Source organism: Giraffa tippelskirchi, chromosome 8 (assembly GCF_054371585.1).
Source record: "Giraffa tippelskirchi isolate mGirTip1 chromosome 8, T2T-mGirTip1v1.2.pri, whole genome shotgun sequence".
Lineage (NCBI taxonomy): Eukaryota > Metazoa > Chordata > Mammalia > Artiodactyla > Giraffidae > Giraffa > Giraffa tippelskirchi.
In genome coordinates, this window is record NC_137282.1 from 40,054,020 (window position 1) to 40,078,044 (window position 24,025).

General features: G+C 35.4%; 1 long non-coding RNA gene across 1 annotated transcript in view; it reads left to right on the top strand.

Moving 5' to 3' along the window:
- Window positions 1–409: 409 nt before the first annotated feature.
- The window catches only part of LOC145518616 (uncharacterized), a 154,127-nt gene continuing 130,511 nt past the window's right edge, over window positions 410–24,025 (top strand). The window contains exons 1-3 of the long non-coding RNA XR_014063034.1: window positions 410–614; window positions 13,681–13,734; window positions 14,907–14,996. This is a non-coding gene — a long non-coding RNA (uncharacterized LOC145518616). The remainder of the gene's footprint in view (window positions 615–13,680; window positions 13,735–14,906; window positions 14,997–24,025) is intronic.

Here is a 24,025-nt window from a genome sequence, read left to right on the forward strand (position 1 = left end):
GCCCTTTAAGGAGGAGGAGAAGGTTCTCACTGGTGCTTTCTTTAGACCTTGTGCAACAATGTATTTTGCCTGAGAACTGACCTTTCTTTAGGTCTGAACTAACACACAGCACAATGCCTTATTCATGGAAATGCTTTTCTTAGGCTCTGTGTTAATGAGTATAATTGTAACAAATCTTGCCTGGGAACCTGTATCTCAAGATTTGTACCCTGATTACACAGCAACAGTATATCTCACCCAGAGACCTTGTATGGAACCGGCTCTCTGTGGCTAATCTTGTGTCCAAGTTATCTCAGGATGTGCCTTGGGAAAGGATCTGGTGGAACTCTTATAACCTTGAGGTATTCTTTTTATCTATTCTCAGCAGCTAGTGGAGAAGTATATAAGGTCCCACTTAAACTAGTGAGGCAGGTACTCTTTCTACCCCCTTCTGATGTCTATGTCAGAAGCTTTCTCTGTTCTGTCACTTTAAATGAAATTTTGCACACAAAGCTCTGAGTGACTGAGACCTATCTTGGTCCAGGAGTTAACTCTCCTTCAGAGACCACTAATCTGGCAGAATCGTTCATCGTAAGCTATCATCTTGGGGGCTTGTCCAGGATCTTCAAGACAAGGTAAGGACACTTGGAGCTCTAGTTGTTTTGTTTTCCTAGTAAATTCGCTCTCTACTTTACTAACTCCATGGTGTGCTTGTGTGAGTGAGTGATCAAAAGCCAGAGGTGCACAAAACAAGTGTGAAGCGAGATTTGCAGTTCTGTGGTGCCTCAAAATGACTGAGGGCAGCCCCAAAAGGAGGGCCTGTCAGGGATTTATATCAACCTGCCAATGCCAAGGGGCACACAATGTCCCTGCGAGAGGAGCGACCAGAAATAGGCGAAGCATGTGGACCAAACTTTCCTTTCTTGGTCACCTTTTCCTGGTCCTTTGACCATTTTGTAACTGCCTGGGAACTGATACTACTAACCTAATCTATCAAATTATAGATTTTCAAGGGACTTGCAATCCATGCTGTTACTATGTACTATTATTGAGACCCCCAAATTCGGATTGACAGTCCTGAAGCACCCAGTCTTGCTAGAAGCCAAAAGTTATACCTGGGTTGTCTTTTCATGCCCTGCATACAGGAGCACGTTCGGGAGCTGGGTGGACCTTTCAGAAACGTCTCTCAGGCTAGAAGCTGCCCTCTTAGCCGCCTACCTCAGCGACCCAAAAGGGAGTCCTTGTAACTGCTGTACCTCTGGTCTATATGAATGGAGGCACTGCTGGCGACTATGAGATTTCTGAGGACACAGGTCGGGAATCCTAAGATTTGGTCAGGTTAAAAGTGCAGTGGGCTTCTTTCTTTGGTAACACTGGCTCTTAGTGGACCAGAGGAGGCTCTCCGGTGGCTTCTGTCTCAACTCCTTAGATATTCTTTCTGTGGAATCTGTGGACATGAACTGGAAATATTGGCCATAATAGCTTGAGGACAGAAATCTCTTTTTCCTCACTGGCTGGCCCTTCACCACCTCTTTTGCTATCATATATCACCCCAGGTGGCATCAGAGGAGGAACAGAAATCAGGCAAAGGTTTTAATGGTGAAGAATTGTACATCAGTCTGGGATGCCACCAGGCCTACCCCTGGTGCATATCTACCCTGCCTCAGTGGTAGAATGAGGAGGGATGGTAATGGGACACCTGCCTCGGTAAAAGACAGGTTAAATCCAGCCAGGGAAGGAAGCTTAGGTGGAAGACCTGTCTCTACCCTATCTATAGCAGGGAGGGACGCCTCCAATAGAAAAAAGCCTTGGCACTGGGCACGACTTTTTTCTCTTTTACAGATGGGACTTACCAGTTCCAGAACCACTCCCTTTGAATTGTATCTTGAAAAAATAGGATAAGTTTGATCCCCAGAGCCTAAAAGTTCCCTTATATACAGGCTTTCTTTGCTTTAGGAGAAGACCTCACCTTCCTAGAGAAATAATCCCTGCTGGGACAACATCTTACCAGTCAGTCTACCCCTGTCATCAGAGCCAACTTCAACACTCTCTGGTTTGAAAATTTTAGCTATGAAACTATGACTACAAAAAGGAGAGATGACATTTTTGACAGTGAATGGCCATGATATTGTTTAGACTCTGGAAAAAATTGGTTACAATGGAATATTTTTGAAATTACTAAACTGGTTCTTTTTGCACATGCAATTAGGAAAAAGCTGTGTTGTTAAAATACTTTTTTTTTTTTTTGAAGCTCCGATCCTGCATGAGAAACAAAAACATGCCTTGGAAAAAACCTGAAGTTAACTCTTATCATGTCCTTGAGATACACAGCCCACTCTATCTGGGACTCCAGCTATGGGCAAATTGGTAGAACTTCAGGTCAAGGGGAAAAAAAGGCAAATAGACATTTTAAATTTCAAGTGGAAAACTGGGAGGTTTCTGTCTGTCCATATTTATGTGTGTCTCAGTGTGTCTCTGTCCTTGTACAACATTGCTGAAGCCTAATTGGTCAATGAGCTCTATTTAATTGGCCTAAAAGGAAGTAAGCACTTACAAATCAAAGAGTTCTAAATTCAAGGAAGTTAAACAAAATGAATTTCAGTCTTGTGTGAACAGGGAAATATTCACTATTGAATTGATACCTGGTATTGATGTTTGTTTATTGATCTAATTAACATAGACACGGGGAAGATACTTTTACAAATGACATAGCTTTGGGTTATTTATGTTTACCAATCTACAAAACAATAATACAAAGCACAGTTCATGGTTGCTGAAAGAAAGTAGGACATGTGTTTTCAATAAAAAGGTGTAAGGCGTGGAATTACATTCTATTAAAGGAAAAAGGAAGTAAATCTGAACTTACAGGTGGCTGTTTTATGAATGGGCAAATAAAGTGATGAATACAGAAAGTGTAAAAAATGTTGGTGGCAAGTGGAAGAGAGTTTTGTGCATGATACAAGTTTCTTAAGATATTAAACTGCCTTTGATATCTTTTTTACTTTGCCTAAGTGAATAATTATCATTTCACAGAGACTATAAGCTGGTACCAATCTGGAATTTGGTTTTCTATTCCTGTTAAGACTTCTCTGATAGCTCAGTTGGTTATGAATCCGCCTGCAATGCAGGAGACACTGGTTCTATTTCTGGATCTGGAAGACTGTCTGGAGAAGAGATAGGCTACCCACTCCAGTATTCTTGGGCTTCCCTTGTAGCTCAGCTGGTAAAGAATCCACCTGCAATGCGGGAGACCTGGGTTCAACTCCTGGGTTGGTAAGATCCCTTGGAGAAGGGAAAGGCTACCCACTCTAGTAGTCTGGCCTGGAGAATTCCATGGATAAAAGACAAATTTTTCTTGAAATCTGGCTTTTGATAACAGACTATGGCACACATAAACAAAGCTCATTCTGCTTCTACAAAAATTAACCACTCATCAGGGAATTTAAAATGGATAAATATTGGCTATAAAGCAAACAGTCAGGGCTATAGGAAATCCAAGATGGCCACTTGGCTTTTCCTGGCTCCCTGACAAACCTCACGTTTATTTGATAAGATAAAGCCTTTTCTGGCTTCAGGGTTAATATCTCACAATGGAGAAAAAATGGTTAACATGTGTTTTCTACAATCTCCAGTTGTTGGTGCACCCACTTTACTGGACAGGTCATACAGACATTGACAAAAAACTTCACAAGCTTATTGGAGACTGTTGGTTTCACTGATGTCTTTGGTCATCGGGCAGGGATGGCAGAACAAAGGGATTGGTTACATGAGATTGAATAGACTGCTAAATATGAGTACAATTTTTATGACTTTTTATATAATATATTACTGGCTTCTAATCTTTTTCCAGATATAAAGAAGCTCTTCTTAAGTTACTGATGGTTTAAAACAATTTAGTGATTTACACCTGTGGGTAAAATTAGAACATTTTTCTTTTCTCTCTGCTGTGTCCCTCCAGAATTGGAGATATCTGGGTTCTGAACAGCTTCATCAAGGTAAAAAGACTGTCTCTTGACATATATAGAAATCTGAAAATATACTGGGGAGTTCTAAAAGAAAAATCCACCCAACTGATGTCAGGTCTATGGCATCTATTATGTTTCACTGAATATTAAGTTCTAGTTTTGTTAATTAAGGTCTGTACTTACTAAGACTCACTTCTGAGATAGTTCCTTGTGGTTATGTTACATTGCTAAGAAGTTTTATTAAGTTATTACAAAGGACATTTTGAGTTTGTTTCTAAAGCTTGTCTCAGTAACCTGTCTTTGAATAAAGATCAGATGCTCCATGGTCTACAACCATGAGATTAACAGCAGGCTATAGCCATTTAACAAGCTAAGTCAGATGACCTGGAGATGTCACTGGGCTATACCTAATGGAAGTTCTTAACTTCAATTCTTACTTATAATTTTACTATTACTGCCAACTATATTGTTTTCTATATTGCCTGTTTCAAGAAGTGTTGTCTTTCACATTAGCAAAGTGTGTGACTGAGCCACTGATAGAAGTATGTTGTCCAATTCCATACATGATCCATAATTATAATGGTGTGACTCTGTATATGAGAAGAAGCAACAAGAGGGAATATTATCCTGGACCAAGAGACTATTGAGACAGGTGCGGTCCAGAGAATTTTGCTACTCACAGGGCCTAGTCCAATAATAGCACGTTGAGTGGCTTATCAGGGAAATCTTCGACAAACCTGGGAATGAGCCTTCCCAGCACCGTGGGACAAGATGGTCATGAAATGGCCCCCAAACTATGGTCAAACTCATGGCCATAAAAAGGCCCTGCAACTGGAAACTGGCACTTGCCATCTGCCTCTACAAAGATAAAATCACGGACACTACAGCTGCTGACCTTCACCATCTCCTGAATTTAATTCAGAATGGAAATCAGAAATTAAGCACTCACTCTGTGCCCTGGAATAATGGACAAAAGAGGCCTTCAGATAGTTAGATATTTTCAGGTAAAGATTTTCTTTAGCCCAAATTGTTGCATCTTCTCATACCTAGAAAAACACTAAAATTGTTAATGGTGACAACTACTTTGGCTTATATATTAATACCACAATGAGCGGCTAAAGCCTACTTGGACAAACTTAGACAACTGGCTACATAGCTATACGTCTCCCTGAAACAGCTGTCTACATTGGGGTTCAGACTCATTCTTCTTAAGAGAAATGGTAAGATTTATATTGTCTGTTGAGGTTCAGAGTGTCACCATTTCAACTACTTCTAACTGGATTTGTTATACCTACATTCAAAATGTAAAAGAACGTGCCAAATGGTTCCACTCTTATAAATAGGGCAACCCAAGGGTTGGCTCTGTCTAAACCAGGATCAAAATTGCTACCAAATGTAACCTGATTCTTTCTCTTGCTTGGACTGCTGATTATGATAATTCTTCTACTGATTTTTGGTCTCTGCCTTTTAGTCTACTTGTCTAGTTTCTTTCTAAAGGTTACAACAGCTTCTCAGGCAAAGTAACAGTAATCCAGAGACTCTGGTCACTCTTCAAAATGGACTCCTCTGATATTCCAGATACAGATATCTGATCTGGTCACAGATATAATCTTCATTTACAAGCCCTCCTTGGTGGAAAACTGTCTTGACTGTAATAATTGTAGTCATCTTATTCTTGCTGTTTGCTTCTTATATCTGTAACAGTATAATGAACTTTGTATCTAAGTGGCTTGGGCACTTAAGTTACAAGTGATTGTTCACACTCCTGCAGTTTCCACTGCCTCCTCTAGCTATTATTCAGGGCCCCTGGATCAGAGACCCTCAATATGAAGATAAGGAGAATATGTTGCCTCAACAATTTAGGGTCTGCACCCCTTTCCATCAGGAAGAAGTTACAGAACGATTTCTCCACCCCTTTCACTGGCAACCATATTCTCCTAAAAGCAGGAGGAAATGAAAGAGTTAAAGCTTAGACAGGCAGTCCAAGGCCCTGTAAGGAGGAGGCAAACATTCTCACTCATGCTTTCCTTAAACCTTGTGCAACAATATATCTTACCAGAGAACTGACCTTTCTTTAGGTTGGGGAACTAATGATTACATAGCACAATGTCTTACCCATGGAAATGCTTTTCTTAGACTCTATGTTAATGATTATAATTGTAACAAATCTTGCCTGGGAACCTGTATCTCAAGACTTGTACCCCTGATTACACAGCAACAGTATATCTTGCCCAGAGAAGTTGTCTAGAACCTGTTCTCCCTGGCTAATCTTGTGCCAAAGTTATTTCAGTATGTATGTCTTGGGAAAGGATCTGATGGAACTCTTATAACATTTAGGTATTCTTTTTATCTATTCTCAGCAGCTAGTTGAGAAGTATATAAGGTCCCGCTCAAACTAGTGAGGTGGGTGCTCTTTCTACCTCCTTCTGATGTCTATGTTCAGAAGCTTTCTCTGTTCTGTCACTTTAAATAAAATTTTGCACACAAAGCTCTGAGTGACTGAGACCTGTCTTTGGTCCTGGAGTTAAACCTTTTTCAGAGACCATGAATCTGGCGGCACCATTCATCACAAGCAATCAATAGGCACCGGTAAGATTTTTATATGTTATATTTAGAAAACACTTTTTTTTTTAAAGCTATCTATTCATGCTGTCCTATTGTTCGTCCTGGAAGCAAATTTCTTCAGTCAGCAAACAATAAAATCATGGACCACAGGGATAGTTGGTTCCTTCCCTGTACATAAATAAGAATGTGTTCAGTTCAGTTCAGTTGCTCAGTCGTGCCTGATTCTTTGCGACCCCCACAGACTGCAGCACGCCAGGCTTCCCTGTCCAGCACCAACTCCCAGAGCTTGCTCAAATTCATGTCCATCAAATTGGTGACATCATCCAACCATTTTGTCCTCTGTCACCCCATTCTCATCCTGCCTTCAATGTTTCCCAGCATCAGGGTCTTTTCCAATGAGTCAGTACTTCACATCAGGTGGCCAAGGTATTGGAACTTCAGTTTCAACATCAGTCCTTCCAATGAATATTCAGGACTGGTTTCCTTTAGGTTTGACTGGTTTGATCTCCTTGCTCTCCAAGGGACTCTCCAAGAAACTTTGTAATGTTTTAGGCATTAGCCTGGATTACAATATTGACTAATCATATTTGGAATTAGCTACGAAAATTTTAGGAGGGTTTTCTTGTTCTTAAAAAGAAACTAAAACAATTGGTTTATCCAACACTGCCTGAATTTTTGAACCCTTTTTACTCCTTTCAATTTTCTTGAAATAAGATAGTAATTTTTCTGAACTCTTTTTGTCTAACCTTGATAAAAATTTGCAGTGACTCTGAACACTCACTATTCCATTTGGCTTTCCAACCTATTCACCTAGAACCTACAATGTTTTCTTTTTAAAAAAATGTCATCCATTTTTTAAAAGCCAGTTTACCACTGCATAATATGTGACACCATCTTTTTAGCTTCTGAAATTAGCCTCCTCATTTTTGAATCTTACTTTCTAAGCCATTGCCACATATTTAGATGTTTTGCAATTGTAACACTCAGTTCCTGATACCAATATTCTAAGTTAGTAAGCAGGAACATCATGCTGTAGGAATAACAACAATAACAATATTCTCAGTGGATTTATATAACAAAAAATTTATTTTCTATTCATACCCCATGTCACATGTAGGTTGGCAAGGGACTCTGGCAAATCAATAATTCTGGATCACTGGATGTTGGAGAGTTTACTAGCTTTTAAATGTATCACATGGGACAACCTCCTCCATCATAGCAGTAGAGAAAGGGGAGTAGTTAATGATCAATAAGAAATCAATAAGAAATTGATCAATAAGAAATGATCGATAAGAAAGAAAAGATCAAGATTTCTCTGACTCTTGGATTTGAAAAACATTTCTGCCTGTATTTCATTCACCAGAACTTTTACTATGGACTAGGAAATTCAGAACAGGAGAATATCTCTTTTTCTGCTTTAATACAAATTTTGTATGTATTATTATTATTATTGAAAGTGATTTTAGAGAATTCCCTGGCAGTCCAGTGGTTAGGACTCAGCACTTTCAATGCTGAATGCCAAGTTCAATTCTTGGTTGAGGAACTAAGATCACAAGCTGTGTAATGTGGCCAAAAGAAATTTTTTTTTTTTTTGCTTTTTAAAATATTTTTGTTTATTAATTTAAATATTATCTTCATTTCTGTATATCTAGGGTTTTTTTAATTATTGAGTTTTTCATTTCGTATCATCTTTGTGATGCACTGTATACATAATACATTGAAAAAAAAGAAACTGAAAGTGAAAGTCGCTCAGTCATGTCTGACTCTTTGCGACCCCATGGACTATACAGTCCACGGAATTCTCCAGGCCAGAATACTGGAGTGGGTAGCCTTTCCCTTCTCCAGGGGATCTTTTAGCTCCTAATTATAAATGTGTGTTTTGTTTCTAATTCTTACCCAAATATAAGGACTTCCTAGGTGGCCCATACCATAAAGAATCTGCCTACAATGTGGGAAACCTGGGTTTGATCCTGGCTTGGGAAGATCCCCTAGATCTTCAAATTCTTATGTTTTATCTCCTTTTTTTTTGTTTGTATTTTTCACTATTGAAGAGTACAGGTCATGAACTGGAGAACAGTAGTTATAATGGAAATTCCCGCTTCCTTTCTGAAATTATATATTATTGTACTATCCACTGAAGGTGTTGCCTTTGGGGTACAAGTATCTAGGCAATGATATCTGATCCACCCTTCCATTTTGTTGCCTCCAGGTTGTTGATTCTTCCATCCCCAATTCGTGCCTAATTAAAATTAAAAAATATAGACCACAGGGATAAACAAGAAACATGGAGGGAATTGATCTTTTCAGTGCTACTTAAATCTCAAGACAAGTCAGTTTCTTTATAGTACTTTTTGGCTTTATAGCACAGCCTAATTTTAAATTATTTATTTTCTTATATTTGAGTTTTTTTTAGATTTTGAATATAATCCATAGGCACGAATGCAATTTTCAATTTTATTCTCCAATCCTTTGACTCTTTTTCATTTTCGTACTAGTGCTTTTTGAAGAACAAACTATGGTAATATCAATAAATTCTAATTTGCTATGAGTTTTTAAATGGTGTTTTCAGTGTCATGTAGAAAATATTTTCAACTAACTTCAAGGCACAAATGTTTTTTTCCTATATTCTAGAAAATTTGTGATTTTAGGTTTTAAATTTATGTCAGTGATCTATTTTTAGTTAACCTTTTTGAAGTCGTGTATATGTTGTATTTTTTTTCTTAATGTGTCTTTGAGAATTTTCCAGCACTATTGAAGAGATTAACTTTTTTCCCATTGGATTTGATTCCATTGAATCTCAATCAACAAGTATAAATAGTACTATTTCTGGATTCTCTGTTCTCTTTTATTGATGTATTTGACTATACCTACTACAACTACATTATTGTGATTAATGAAACATTACTGTAGGTCTGGGCATTAGATAGCTAACATTGTGAAACTTCCAATTCTGTTCTTTTTCAGTATCTCTTTGGCTATCGTAATTCACTGTCATTTCCAGAAGCTTTAGGCTTTTGTTCTAAAGGAGAGATGGGGAGAAAGAATCTCAGTTCCACAGTGGCCACTGTTCACTCTGTCTCCCCAACCCTCACTCAAAGCCTGCAGCAAGAGTGAGAATTTCTCCATTCACAGATTTTGAGTGAATGTCTGCTATTGTCCTTGGAAAAGAGCCTGGGAGAGGTTGGAAATTTCTTCAGTGTATATGGCTTTAAAGGGTTCTATAATATTTCCCCAGTCGCTCGTACTGATTAAACATTTTCAGAATTCTTTTTGCTAGTGGCTAACAGTAGCTATCCCAGCTAAGCTAGAACTAGCATCATTTCTGTTTAGAAGTGCCCATCTTTTCTTAGGTTTCTGGTTAGTTGGTCACCCTTTGACATTGTTTTTTTTATGGAAACAAGAAAATTTGAATCGGCTGATTAGGGCTTCCCCAGTGGATCAGTGGTAAAGAATCTGCCTGCAGTGCAGGAGACACAGGAGATGTGAGTTGAATTCCTAGGTCTAGAAGATCCCCTGGAGGAGGAAATTAATTTGCTGATTGTCTAGTGTTTTTTTGTGTGTTGGTTTGCTTTTGTTGTTATTAAGAGTAAGAATAATGCTGTTTCAAGCTTTTTACATTCTAAACTGAAGTCAAAAGTTACATAGTCATTCAGCTAGATTTTGAAGAGTTTTCAGCATTGATGGCATATGTTTCCAAAATTCAGATTAGTTTCCTTCCATCTGGTTTAGTGGAATGGTAAAAATCTCCACCCAACACATATCTTATTTGAGCTAAGTTTTTCCCAGACTCCTTGTAAGACCAGTAACGACGTTGGTATTGAGAAACAAGGGAATAGAAATAGGTAAATTTGCAATGATCCTGAATAAGAAAAAGTTCAGACTCTTAATGAGGAAAGTAGGAATATGGATGAAAAGAAATGGTGGATTCGAAAAGCAGAAGAGAATTAATTTAATGACATTTATTTATGAGATACTTAAGAAGTAAATGATGAAAATAATAGCCATGTTTTTTTCTTTGTGTGACTGTGGAGAGTGTGGAAGTCTTACTTAAAGCAAGTTATACGAGTGAAGTAAAAAATTGGGGGAAGAAGACAAATAGTAGACATTATCTGAGCTCTTTTTTGTGTATATGAACTAAGCTGCTGCTTTCCAGAGGTATTCTTTAATCTTTGCAATTACCCTTTATTTTTTTTAATTTTAATTTTTTTATTTTTGGCTGTGCTGGGTCTTCATTGCTATATGACTTTTGTCTAGTTGTGGCAAGCAGGGGCCACTTTCTAGTTGTTATGCACAGGCTTCTCATTATGGTAGCTTCTCTTTCTGCAGAGCACAGACTCTAGGGTGCATGGGATTCAATAGTTGTGGCACATGGACTCAGTAGTTGCACCTCCCGGGCTCTAAGCACAAGCTCAATAGCTGTGACGCACTGACTTAGTTGCTCCACAGCATTTGGGATCTTCCTGGATGGAGGATTAAACCCGAGTCTTCTGCATTGGCAGCTGGATTCTTTACCATTGAGTCACCAGGAAAGACTTAAGTATTTATTACTTTGATCACATTTCACAGATTAGGAAACTCAGTTTTAAGGGAATTGAGTAGCAATGATACTACATGACAGAATAGAGAACACGCAATAACACTTGCCAAGATTTGTAACCCTTGACACTAATGACATTTTGAAAGTGAAAGTGTTAGTCACTCAGTCGTCCGAATCTTTGTGATCCCATGAACTGTACTCACCAGGTTCCTCTGTCCATGAAATTCTTCAGGCAAGAATACTGCAGTGGGTAGCCATTCCCTTCTCTAGGGTTTCTTCCCAACTTGGGGATCAAATCTGGGTCTCCCACATTGCAGGCAGATTCTTTACCATTGAGCCACCGGGGGTGGGGGGAGGTGAGATAATTCCTAGGGGAAATTGTGCTATGCATTACAGGATCCCTGAGCACTACTTATTAGATGCCAGTAGCAACTACCTTCCCGCTCAGTTGTGACAACCAAAAATATCTCCAGATATTGCAAAAGCCCCCCAGGGGAAAAGATTTGCCCCATTTTGAGACTCCAGGAGTTGGTGATGGACAGGGAGGCCTGGCATGCTGTGGTTCATGCGGTCCCAAAGAGTCGGACACAACTGAGAGACTGAACTGAACTGAACTAAGAACCATCAATCTAATCTCCCTTACTCCAAACTTTCAGCTGTTAATGAGTCTTATCTATTGCCTCCTGAAGTTCAGTATGTATCTTTGAATTTGACATTAATAGATTATAAGTATTGTAGCTAATTCTAAATGGAAGCAATGGTGTAAAATAGCATATAAGCATTATCAGAAATTTGAGAAAATGAATGAAACTGTCTTGGTCTGATGGCAATTTTAATATCTCTAGCATATGCATAATTAGTGATACTAAAGAATTTCACCTAACCCATTTTGTTTCATATTAGATTTTATTAGCACAATTAAGCTGCTCTTTAAAATCCATAAAAGTCCATCTGTCTGTAGTCTAGAGTCAGGCCATCTTTTTCAAGGTCATTTTATAAATTGATAATTAACCTTCTAAATATAGATACTTCATACTAAAGTTTTTTGCCATATCTAATTAAAGCAAAGCAGTTATATTTATATCTCCCAGAAGATATGTGGTTTGGATTTATTTTAGCATTAAAATTAAAATGGTGATTTCTTGGTTTTCCTAAAAATAAAATGGTGGATGTAAACAACATCTGTTAAGATATTCACAGTAGTATTTGTGTGTATATTATTAATAGTCCTTTATTAAGCACCCACTTGTCAGAATCATAGATTTATAGATTTCAAAAGAGATCACCCAGAAAAGTACTAAATGGGAAAAACAGAGTCAAACAACTGTTAAAAATTCAAACATGAAAAGAAAGTCATGGCCTACTGATATATGGAATTCCAAGTTGGTGTACGATTGAGAAATAAGATCACTAAAAGTACTATTGAGAAAAAAGCACAAGTTAAAGGAAGATTAGTTGAACAACAAAGTACAGTAAATTAGCATGTAAGGATGAAATCTAAGATATTAAGTAACACATTTATTAGGTTGCAGAGTCAGATGTCACTCAGCACACATGCATTAGTTACTGGAGAATTGAAGGAATGCAGTTAAAACATAAGAGGCCACAATACAAAGAGCCACAATACATTGTTATTTTGAAGTTGAACTGCCTTTGTAGTCAGTTGTCTGCATATTGTAATTAAAGATCCAATACAAATTGATAACTGCAGAAACTTGGGAGGGATTTAAACTGCAATTCCTTCACTGGTAAATAGTGATGTCCATATTTACCTTGCAAAATATCTATGAGGATAAAGATTTGTTGTCCTTAAGTAGGGCTAGTATTGGCCTTCGATTCAATAGGAGTGAGAGTATCAAGGATCATAAGTCTAACTGTAGTGATCAGAAGTATTCAAAACAAAGGATATAGGTAGTGAGCTAAATTTTCTCAACTATTAACACTTGTTGAATGTAGGATGGTTAAATATAAACTATTAAGTTTATATTTATAATATAATTAACATTCCAAACTGAGAAACACTTTAAATTTTTCAGATAAAGCTTTAAGTAAATACAATGTAGAAAGGATATTATAATCCTCTATCAACAATTTTCAATGCATGATCAGCCTACTTTTACACACATCCCCACCCAATTTCCCTTCTCTATCTAGTGTAAATTAATGTGAAATAGATACAAATTAGAGAATCATTTTAGTTTAAATATACCAGCGTATGTATTTATAAAACATAGTTTCTTTAAAAAACATGAAATGTACTCTCAATAAAATTATCACATCAAAAAAAAACCTTTTCAATATCAGTAAATATAGAGACATTGTTCACAAGTACACTTTATAAATCTATTTTTAATTTCTTTTATATCAGCAAAACTAAGTGATACCTGAGGATGATACGACCCTCAAGTCTCTTTTTTCTTTTTCTTTCTCATTTTTTAAAATTTGTAATATAATTTACATGTAGTAAATTTCTTATGTGTACATTTGAAGAGTTTTTACATATATATAATTTCTAAGTCTGCTTATCTATCAGTTAAAACTTACAAGATTTTATTTACTCCAGAGAATTTCTTTTTATTTTCAATAGTATACTAGATGGATTTAAGTAATTTTTTATTTGTTTGTTTTGAACAGGTAAACCTGGCGTGCTGCAGTCCATGGGGTCACAGAGTCAGACACAAGGAGTGAGTGAGTGAACTGAATTTAGATATAATTGATACATAAAATTGTGTAAGCTTAAGTTGTATAATATTGTATAATATTGATTCAATGTACTTATATATTGCAATATGATTACCACTTCAGCAGTAGCTAAAAGCATTTCTTTACGTACCTTTTAGGGGGCAATTTTCTTTTCCCCCAGAAGCAATCACAAACCACATTTCTGATTTCTCTAAATATAGAATAGTTTCACTGTTCCAAAATTTCCTTGTGCTTTACTGAGCTCTTCCACTTACTCAAACCCTGGAAATCACGGTATTTTTATCATCCTCATAGTTTTGTCTTCTCATATATGTGGCATAGTTAAAAGTATGCAGTAAGTGACCTTTTTAAAATTGCTTCATTCACTTAGCAATGTATAATAGCTTCTTTCACTTAGATATGTACTTCATATCTTGTCATGGCTGGCTAGTTCATTTCTTTTCATTACTGAATAATATTTCATTGCATGGATATAAACACAGCATTTTGTTTATCCATGCATCAATTGAGAGACTTGTTGACTGCTATCATTTTGGCAACTATGTGTAAAACTATTGTCAATATTCACATGCAGATTTTTGTGTGAATATTAGTTTTCAATTCACTTCAGTAAATACTGGGGAGCTTAACTAGATCATACTTGGCAAGACTGTGTTTAGCTTTATAATAAAATATCAAAAAGTCTTGCAAAGTGGCTGCTCTACTTAGCATTCCTACCAGCAGTTAATGAAAGTTCCTGTTGTTTTTACATTCTTGCTAGAATCTGGTATTGTCAGGGTTTTTTGGGTTTTAATAGGTAGCAGAAACAAATTGTTGAATTTTCAGTTTCTCTCAAGCCTATTTCCCTGATTTTTTGCAGTTTAAATATGATATGTTTAGGTGCAGTTGTTTTTGTTATATTTTGGAGTTGTTTCAATTTATTTTGTCTTAGCATTTATCTTTGCCTGATGTTCTTGAGCTTCATGCATCTGTGGTTTGGTGCCTGATATTAATTTAGGGAAACTCTCCATCATTATTGCTTCAAATACTGCTTCTGTTCCTTTCTCTCTTCCTTTCCTGTCTGATATCTGCATTATATATATGTTACATTATATGTTATGTTACAGTTTTTATTGTTACTCCACATTTCTTAGATATTTTATTCCATTTTTTTTCAGTCTCTCTTATCTTCGCTGTCAGTTTTGGAAGTTTCTCTTGATACATCTTCAGGCTCAGAGACTCTTTCCTCAGCTGTGCCCAATCTACTAGTAAGTGCATCACAGACATTTCCCATTTCTGTTTAGTATTTTTTTTAATTTTATTTATCTTTTAATTGGTAGAAAATTGTTTTACAGTTTTGTGTTGGTTTCTTCCACAAAACAACACAAACTAGTCATAATTATATGTGTGTTGTGTGTGTGTATATATACCCCTTCCATCCTGAGTCTCCTGAGCCTCCCCACATCCCACCCCTCTAGGAACCCATAACAGGCTGGGTTCCTGGTGTTATTCAGCAGCTTCCCGCTAACTGTATATTTTACACATGATCAGGTATAAATTTCAGAGCTACTTTCTCAATTTGTCACACACTCACCTTCTCCTACTGTGTCCATAAGTCTGTTCTATACTATCTTCATCAGTACCATACTTCTAGATTCCATATATACATTAATATATGACACTTATATATGGATGTGTGAGTTGGACCATAAAGAAGGCTGAGTGCCGAAGAATTGATGCCTTTGAACTGTGGTGTTGGAGAAGACGCTTGAGAGTCCCTTGGACTATAAGGAGATCAAACCAGTCAATCCTAAAGAAAATCAATCCTGAATATTCATTGGAAGGACTGATGCTGAAGCTGAAGCTTCAATACTTTGGCCACCTCATGTGAAGAGCTGACTCATTAAAAAAGACCCTGATGCTGGGAAACATTGAGGCAGGAGAGAAAGAAACAAGAGAGGATGAGATGGTTGGCATCACCAATTCAATGGACATGAGTTTGAGCAAGTTCTTGGAGATGGTGAAGAACAGGGAAGCTTGGCATGCTGCAATCCATGGGGTCGCAAAGAGTTGGACACAATCGAGCAACTGAACAATAATGAGCAACTATGCTGATAAAATGGACAACCTGGAAGAAATGGACAAATTCTTAGAAAAGTACAACCTTCCAAGACTGAACCAGGAAGAAGTAGAAAGTATGGACAGACTAATCACAGCACTGAAATTGAAACTGTGATAAAAAAAAATCTTCCAACAAACAAAAGTGCAGGACCAGATGACTTCACAGAATTCTATCTAAAGTTCAGAGAAGAGCTAACAGCTATCTTGCCCAAACTGTTCCAAAAATGGTAGAGGGAAGAAAACTCCCTAACTCATTCTGCAAGGCTTCCCTCACCCTGACACCGAAACCATACAATGGTATCACAAAAAAAAGAAAGCTACAGGCCCATATCAATGATGAACATGGATGCAAAAATCCTCAACAAAATTCCAACAAATAGAATCCAGCAACACTTTGCAAGAATCATACACCATGCTTAAGTGGGGTTTATCAAAGGGATGCAAGGATTCTTCAGTATACACAAAACAATCAATATGATATACTATACCATATTAACAAATTGAATGATAAAAACCATATGATCATCTCAATAGATGCAGAGAAAGCCTTCAATAAAATTCAACATCCATTTATGATAAAAAACTCTCCAGAAAATTGACATAGAAGGAACTTACCTCAACATAATAAAGACTATATACATCAAACCGACAGCAAGCATTATTTTCAATGGGGAAAAACTGAATGCATTTCTTCTAAAATCAGGAACAAGACAAGAGTGTTTATTGTTTTTGATCTCTACCAATTTCTTTTTGATTCTTTCCATCTCCTTGTTTAGATTATCTTTATGTTCTTGCATATTGTCTATTTTTTTCTATTAGAGCCCTTAACATTTTAACCAAAATTGTTTTAAATTCACAGTCTTATAATTCCAATATTCCTGCTATGCCTGAGTCTAGTCCTCATTCTTGTTTTGAATCTTTAAAATGTTTTTGTCCTTTATTATGCTTTGCAATATTTTGTTGAAAGTTGAACATGAAGTGCTGGTTTTGGGTGTATCCCTTGCCCTAGTCAGTGAGGCTCTAACTAAACTCCAACAGGCTGTGGTGAAATAGTTCCATTTGAGGGTAGGCCTTGCTAAGAAGAATGGAATGCTCCAACGTATTTCATAGTTGTTATTTTCCCCCTCTTCCTGTAGGATGCCAAAGAGAATATCTCTCCAATATTCACCATAGAAATCTGGCAGAGCTCCAGGAAATAAAGTTCACTAAAGTGTGGGGCTCCTGTTGGAGTTTTAAACTCACAGACTTTTTCTCACTGATGCCCACAGTTCAGACTTTCCTGCCCAATATTGATTCTTGCAGAGACCTCTGCTTCTTATTTCCACTCTGGAAAGCTATGATTCACTGTGTCTACATGTTTGCCTCTCTACCTTCTAGGGAAGCAGTTTGCTCTGTGACCTCACTTCTCTGACATCTAAGAAGAGTTGATTTTTCACATTGTTCAGCCTTATATTTGTTATTAGGACAGACTTTAAAGCCCTCAACATGCAGGGCTGGAAATTGGCGGTTGTGCGCTTTCTTAATTACAAATGTTTACCATCACTTCATAAGGGTACTTGCCATCTGTATGTATTCTTTAGTGGTCTTTCTGTTCAGATATTTTGTCCTTTTCATGTGGATTGTTTATTTCTTTATTGCTTATTTTTAAGTGTCTTTTGTATAGTTGGGTATGATGAATTTCAAAATAATTACTTTTCCCTGAGAATTTTCAAAATGAATTTTCAAAAGCAATTTTCAAATTGCTTTCCCCCTTTATTTGCTTGAATATTTGAGGAATAAGTATTGAGGAAAGGGGATGTTCTAATCTTTGCAGTGACAACCTGGTAGTGTTCCCAAAAGTAAAACTAACGAACCTGTGGCGGCTGCCCTTATACTGGGCCTATTTTCAGTCTGTTCCACACTTGGTCTACAGCAGCTCATCAGCAACTGTTAGGGTTTCTGCCAGTCACTGTCTTCAGTGGCTTCTGCTCCTGGTAAATCATGATTCTCTGTATTTGGCTTTTCCCCTAGTTTCCTGAGTGACAGTTTGCTTTGTGACCTCAATTCTCTGATAGATCTGAGTTGCTGATTTTTTTAGTTTTTCAGAGATTTTTTTAAAGTTTTTTCTCGTTATGAGGGTAAGAACCCTCATAACGAGGGTCTTCATATGTTAGAGCAGAAACCACTGTTGTGTCACTTTACATTATTTATGAACCAGTACATACTTACAAACTGTTATATAAAACAATCTTGTTCTTTCTGGGATTTCCTATTCTGTTTTTTAAATTATAGAGGCTAAATAGTACGTTTGATACCTTAAAGAAGTAATTCCCTCTCATTGTTCATGAGGCATATTTGTTGTTCTAAATAAACTTTATAATTGATTTTAATAACTATAAAAATGGAAATGGCAGCAGTATATCTGAAATTGTATTAAATTTATAAATTAACCTATACAAATATAAAACCTATTATATTGATCTCTCCTATTCAAATAGAATTTTTTTTCATTTTTTTCAAATCTTTTTTGGTTCAGGGAAATTTTACAAATGTTAATGTCTACTTTAAATTGATTTTTCTAATTTTACTTCCAGTCAGCTTTTTAAATTGCTGTTTTTTACTGTAAATGAGGGTTTTATCTATATTTTTATCTTTTATGATAGGCATCGTTTGCCTATTTGTTAATAGGCAAATAAAACCTATTGCTTTTATGTACATTTCCTTATTATTTTAGTAAGTTTTCCTGTTTTTCATTGGCTTATTTAAGCTATCATATCATCTATATGTTTAATTTCTTCCTCTCAAATTCTATTTTTTCTCTTCTCTGATGGCATTGACCAAATGTTTCTTACATTATTTTAAATAGTAGTGAAACAGGAAACCGTATATGCTTAATTTTAGCAGGAAACATTTTCATGTTTCTTCATTGGATAAAGGTCTGTAGGTGAATGCATATCATCCTATCAATTATTATTTGATTTAGTGTTCTTTACCACAAATATAATTTTTTTCATTTTTATAATTTATAAAATTATAAATTATTATCATGTGATTTTGCTTATATTATTATGATTGATTATATTAAAACAGTTTGTACTAGTGAAATGCTTGGATTTCTGGGGTAGTGAAAACTCCATTTAGTCATGTTTTAATTTTTTTTTTTACTTTTTCAATATTCTATTGAATTCTGTTTGCTATTTTTCATTTAATATTTCTGAATTTATATTCATAAATAAACATGATATATGGCTTTCTTTTTGGTGTAGTTCTTGACAGTTTTCTTAAAGGATGTTATGATTTCATTATAAGACTAATTTGGAAGTTTTTCTTTATTTTCTGTGCTCTGTAGTAGGTTAAGTAGCATTGGAATAAATTCTTTTTTAAAAAGTTTCTTTAATACTTTAGAGAGTAAATGGACAGAATTAATAATTATGCCAGTCCTTGGGCTTTCCTGGTGACTCAGATGGTAAAAAATCTGCTTGTAATGCAAGAGACCCAGGTTCGATCCCTGGGTCAGGAAGATCCCTTGGAGAAGGGAATGACTACCCACTCCAGTATTCTGCCCTGGAGAATTCCATGGACAGAGGAGCCTGGTGGGCTACAGTCCATGGGACACAAAGAGTTGGACATAACTGAATGACTAACATTTCCACTTCACTTTTCACTTGTAATATAATAAGACATATGATAAAATTCATAATGTGAGAATATAAAATGCTATGACTCAGCTTGTAATATACTAACTATATTTATATATATCCTTTTGTGTACTTTTTTAAAACTGACCATTTTAGATACTCAAGTTCTGTTTCATAATTGTCTGTTAAAATCTAATTTGTCATTTTGGAATTACGTGCAAAATATGTTCACATAATGTTTCAAAATATGATCATCCATATACATAATGTTTCTTAAATTGATTTCTACGTTGGTTACTCATAATTAATTATAATTAACAATATTATAATTATAAGTCATTCATCCTGGAAGCATACATTACTTCTACAAACTCTTACTAGTGCTATGTTATAGTCATGTGATAAAGAGTTGGGATATTAAAACTAAAATAGGACTTAAATTTTCTTTCCGACTTTAGTAAAACTAATGGTAGTGTGATACAAATTCACAGGCAAGGAACTCTATAGCTCCTAACAGCAGGTGAAAAACATAATGATACTCTATTTTGAGTATCATATTTTAATGAAATGGTCCTCTGAAGTGTTAATAATTTAAGCAACTTAGTCTTATGGGATATTCTGCTGACACTTAGTTCAGGACTTAGAAAAATTGTAATGCTATATCCTTTAGATTTTTAGCATGAAATTGAGTATGTATGAAACTCTACCTTATTATTTTAAATAATGCATTTGAAGAAAACTCTCAAGGTATTTAAGTATGATTGCAAATACAAGAATATTACATGATGATAAAAATCATGATTCTTAAATTTAGTAGGCTTCGGTTATAATAAAAGCTTCATTTATCTAAATTACTCTAAAGAATTTGAACAAGTAATTTAATGGCTCCAAAATTTTGATTTCCAATCAAGAGCCAGATGAGCCTAGTAAAACCTAGCTTATAGAGCTGGTATAAATTTTGTCCTTTGCTTAGTAGCAGTCAAGTGCTTGCTGTGTTTTTTATTAATTAAAAAAGGCAAATGATTGATAAAATTGAAGTTCCTAATTCTATGACCAATCAAACCTAAAAATTTCTTCTTCAGGTTATTGTGTGAATTCAGTTGATGTTTACCGAATTTTCAGCAATAAATTTGGTTACATTGGACACATTTCCTAAGTCAGGCCCCTCAGCTTACCATTTGAAACAATTCTCCTCTGAGGCACCTATTTCATGAGATCTGGTAACATGCATTTTGAAAGTGTACAGCTCTAGTTATTGTTACCAAGTTTATAGTGAACATCTGGGTGGATACAAAGTAAGTAAAGTCGCTCAGTCGTGTCCGACTCGTTGTGACCCCTTTGGACTGTAGCCTACCAGGCTCCTCCGTCCGTGGGATTCTCCAGGCAAGAATACTGGAGTGGGTTGCCATTTCCTTCTCCAGGGGATCTTCCCGACCCAGGGATCGAACCTAGGTCTTCTGCATTGGAGCCAGACGCTTTAACTTCTGAGCCACCAGGGATACTTCAGGTTATGAAGCAGGAATCCTCTATCCCTTGTTTACTCACTCCCACCACGTATCCACACACCACTGGGGCATATTCTCCAAATAAATATTCATATAAGAGATGGAGGAGAGTGAAGAGATTATTTTACTTCATTATGGAATTTTTTAATGTAGTTTTCATCCTTACTTAGGAAATAAGTTCTCCAGTCTAGCAATAGCAAAAGAAAAAAAAAACAAGATGATATTTTTATTCCCATTTGAAGAATATGACTATAAATGAAACTCTAATTAATTAGAATTTGTTAGTGAGGAGTCATAATTAATGAGGTTCTCCTGGACCTCCTACAGTGTAGAAATTAATTAAATAACAAATTAAAACATGATTTTCCACATTTTCAAAGTGGAGTTACTACCTTCAGTAAGTTACTTTCTATATTGTTGATTTTTTGCCTTTATCTTTGCACTGGTAGTAGAACTGAAAATCTGGACATAAAATGCCTCAATCTATTTTTTGTTGCATACAAAATATTATCTCCCCACAAGACATGTAACTTTCCCCTCAAATGTATATTTTTTGAGTATTTAAAATACTTGCTCTAATTTTACTAAATCCACATTTGTGTTTTTTCTCATTTTGGAAGCTATTATTGAAAATGTATAGTTGTCAGCCATTTTGCATGCAGGATAGTACTCATTTAGACAACTGATGATGTCATACAGTTGCTGAAACACTCATCATGTCTAAATAGAGAAATGGGCTATGGAGTCAGAACTACATCTATCTCAGTTCTGTTTTGTCACTGACTACACCTGTGCAGGTAGATCAGTTACTGGGTCTTTTTACACCTATTTGTACTTAGGTTACCTAAAGTTAATAATCATTACACAATGGTCTGCTAGAACCATATGTATCTATCTTTAAATAATATTGTATCCTGCCATTGAATTCCAATATTTAAATTGTCAAAGGATAATATTTGCTTTCAGATAACTAAGATGAAGGCCCATTATGTGAACACTATCTAATGGTATAATTTAGGATGGTTTTACACCACTGGGTTTAGGGTTTTGTTTGTATGGTGATTAGTTTGTAATTAGTTTGGAGAGAACCAGTTTTTTTCCTCTATATAAATTACTTGAAGACACAGAATACATAAATTATAAAGTTATATAATAAAATTATAAATAGATTCAAGACAAGATCTTCTCATAAGATACCACTTACCATATGCATATGGAGTAAGATTACAAATTGAATTACTAGACAAAACTACTTTCGAAGATTCTAAATATCCTTTAAGTATTTTTCTAGTAGACTTTCAATTATCAATCATCAAGGAATTATCTATATATTTGTTTAGTATCTGAGAATATTTCTCAAAAAAGATTATTTTTACACGGATGCGAAGTAAGAAACACACACACAGAGGAATACTTAGAAATATTTAGTGATTGTATTTAACTTTTAAAGAAACAGTTTTATATGTTTTGAGATATGTTAATTTATTGATGTTAAAAGTCGTGTCACACAAGTTGTAGAAAAATAGAGAAAAAAGTAAAACTGCAAATTATGATAAACTGTTTATACCAAGAAGAAAATATTACATACAATGCATAATACTATATGTACAAATGATACTACCCTTTAATGTTTTACAGTGAGATAATGAAAGTGAAATATAATTTTATTATATTATTTTGATAACTGAATTACAAGAAAAAATTTTTATTATTCAGCAAGATATAATAAAGCATGTTAATTATTATAACAAAATATTATTTTCTTCTTGACAAAGGTGATGGCCTTGATTTAAATATTAGATAAGTATGTTCTTAAAAAATTCATAGAATTGAAATAAGTCAATGAAAAGCAAGTCCTGATAAACTGACCTTCATTAGGAAAAAATGGAAAGAGTCCCCTGGGGGTTTTGTTTTCGTTTTGTCAAAATATTATTATGAAAATCCACTTAAATAAGAGAACTACTTTAAGTGACTTTTCCCATTTTGGATTTGAAGGTAAGGTCTTAAGCTTAGAACCACTGAGAACAGAATCCAAGAGAATAAGAATCCCCCTTTTTTTTAGGGGAGTAAGGAGATAAAATAAATTAGAAAAGCAGATTAATATGACTAAGCTCTTGTTATCATGGAGGGTGTCTAGTGAGAAAGAGGTTCCTTGCTTAAATTCCTTTATCAACGCATATGTGTGTTAGGAAGGGAGAGTATGTTAAATAAGAATGGCAAGGTATATCTATAGTTAAAGCTGTTCGGTTCTCTGCACTATAATTATTAACTTATAATTTGGATAATTGAGTATTTCATAAGTATGTGTGTGTGTTTTAATTGCTGCACACTTTGAAGAGCAGAATGTGGAAGTATGCTAAGATTCAGAATTTAAATCAGATTTTACTAAGGCTACTCACTTATGATGCCCAGGAAAGAATGAGAAAAATGCTTCCAGCCAGAAGCTAAGTGACTGTCATACTCCATGTCCTGAATATAAAAATTCAAAATGGCAAGGCTCTTTTACATATTGACAATATCTGAAACATATATTTTAAATTGCTTTATGGTCAAGCAAGTGATTTGGAGTTCATGATACTCAAGTATGAGAGTGCAGACCTTATGACACTCTGCAGGAAAAGAGAAGAGGAACCTTTAAATCCTGATTTATCAAATTTCAAAAAGTTGTTCAAAAGCTAAAAACATGTCTGTTATTCAAAAGTGTGAATTTATCTAGTAAAATATTAATTTTATATTACATTAGATTTTTATTATTTTTTTCTAAACAGAGACATGCAGCACTGGAGGGACTGAACTGTTAATTAGTAAACATTCACAATCTCACCAAAGCAAGAATGTTATTCCAGATAAGCAAATTAAACCATTATTTTGATTAATCAGTAGAAACATGAATAGAGTGGGTAATAAAATTCAAAATGTGCTTGAATTTCTAAAACAAATCAAGCAACTTCAAAGACTCTTTGAGCTTATGGAACATTTATTTATGCTCTTTGGGAGGACAATTTCACTCTCCCCTGCCATTAACTAGAAATTAATACACTAATTAATTCAGTA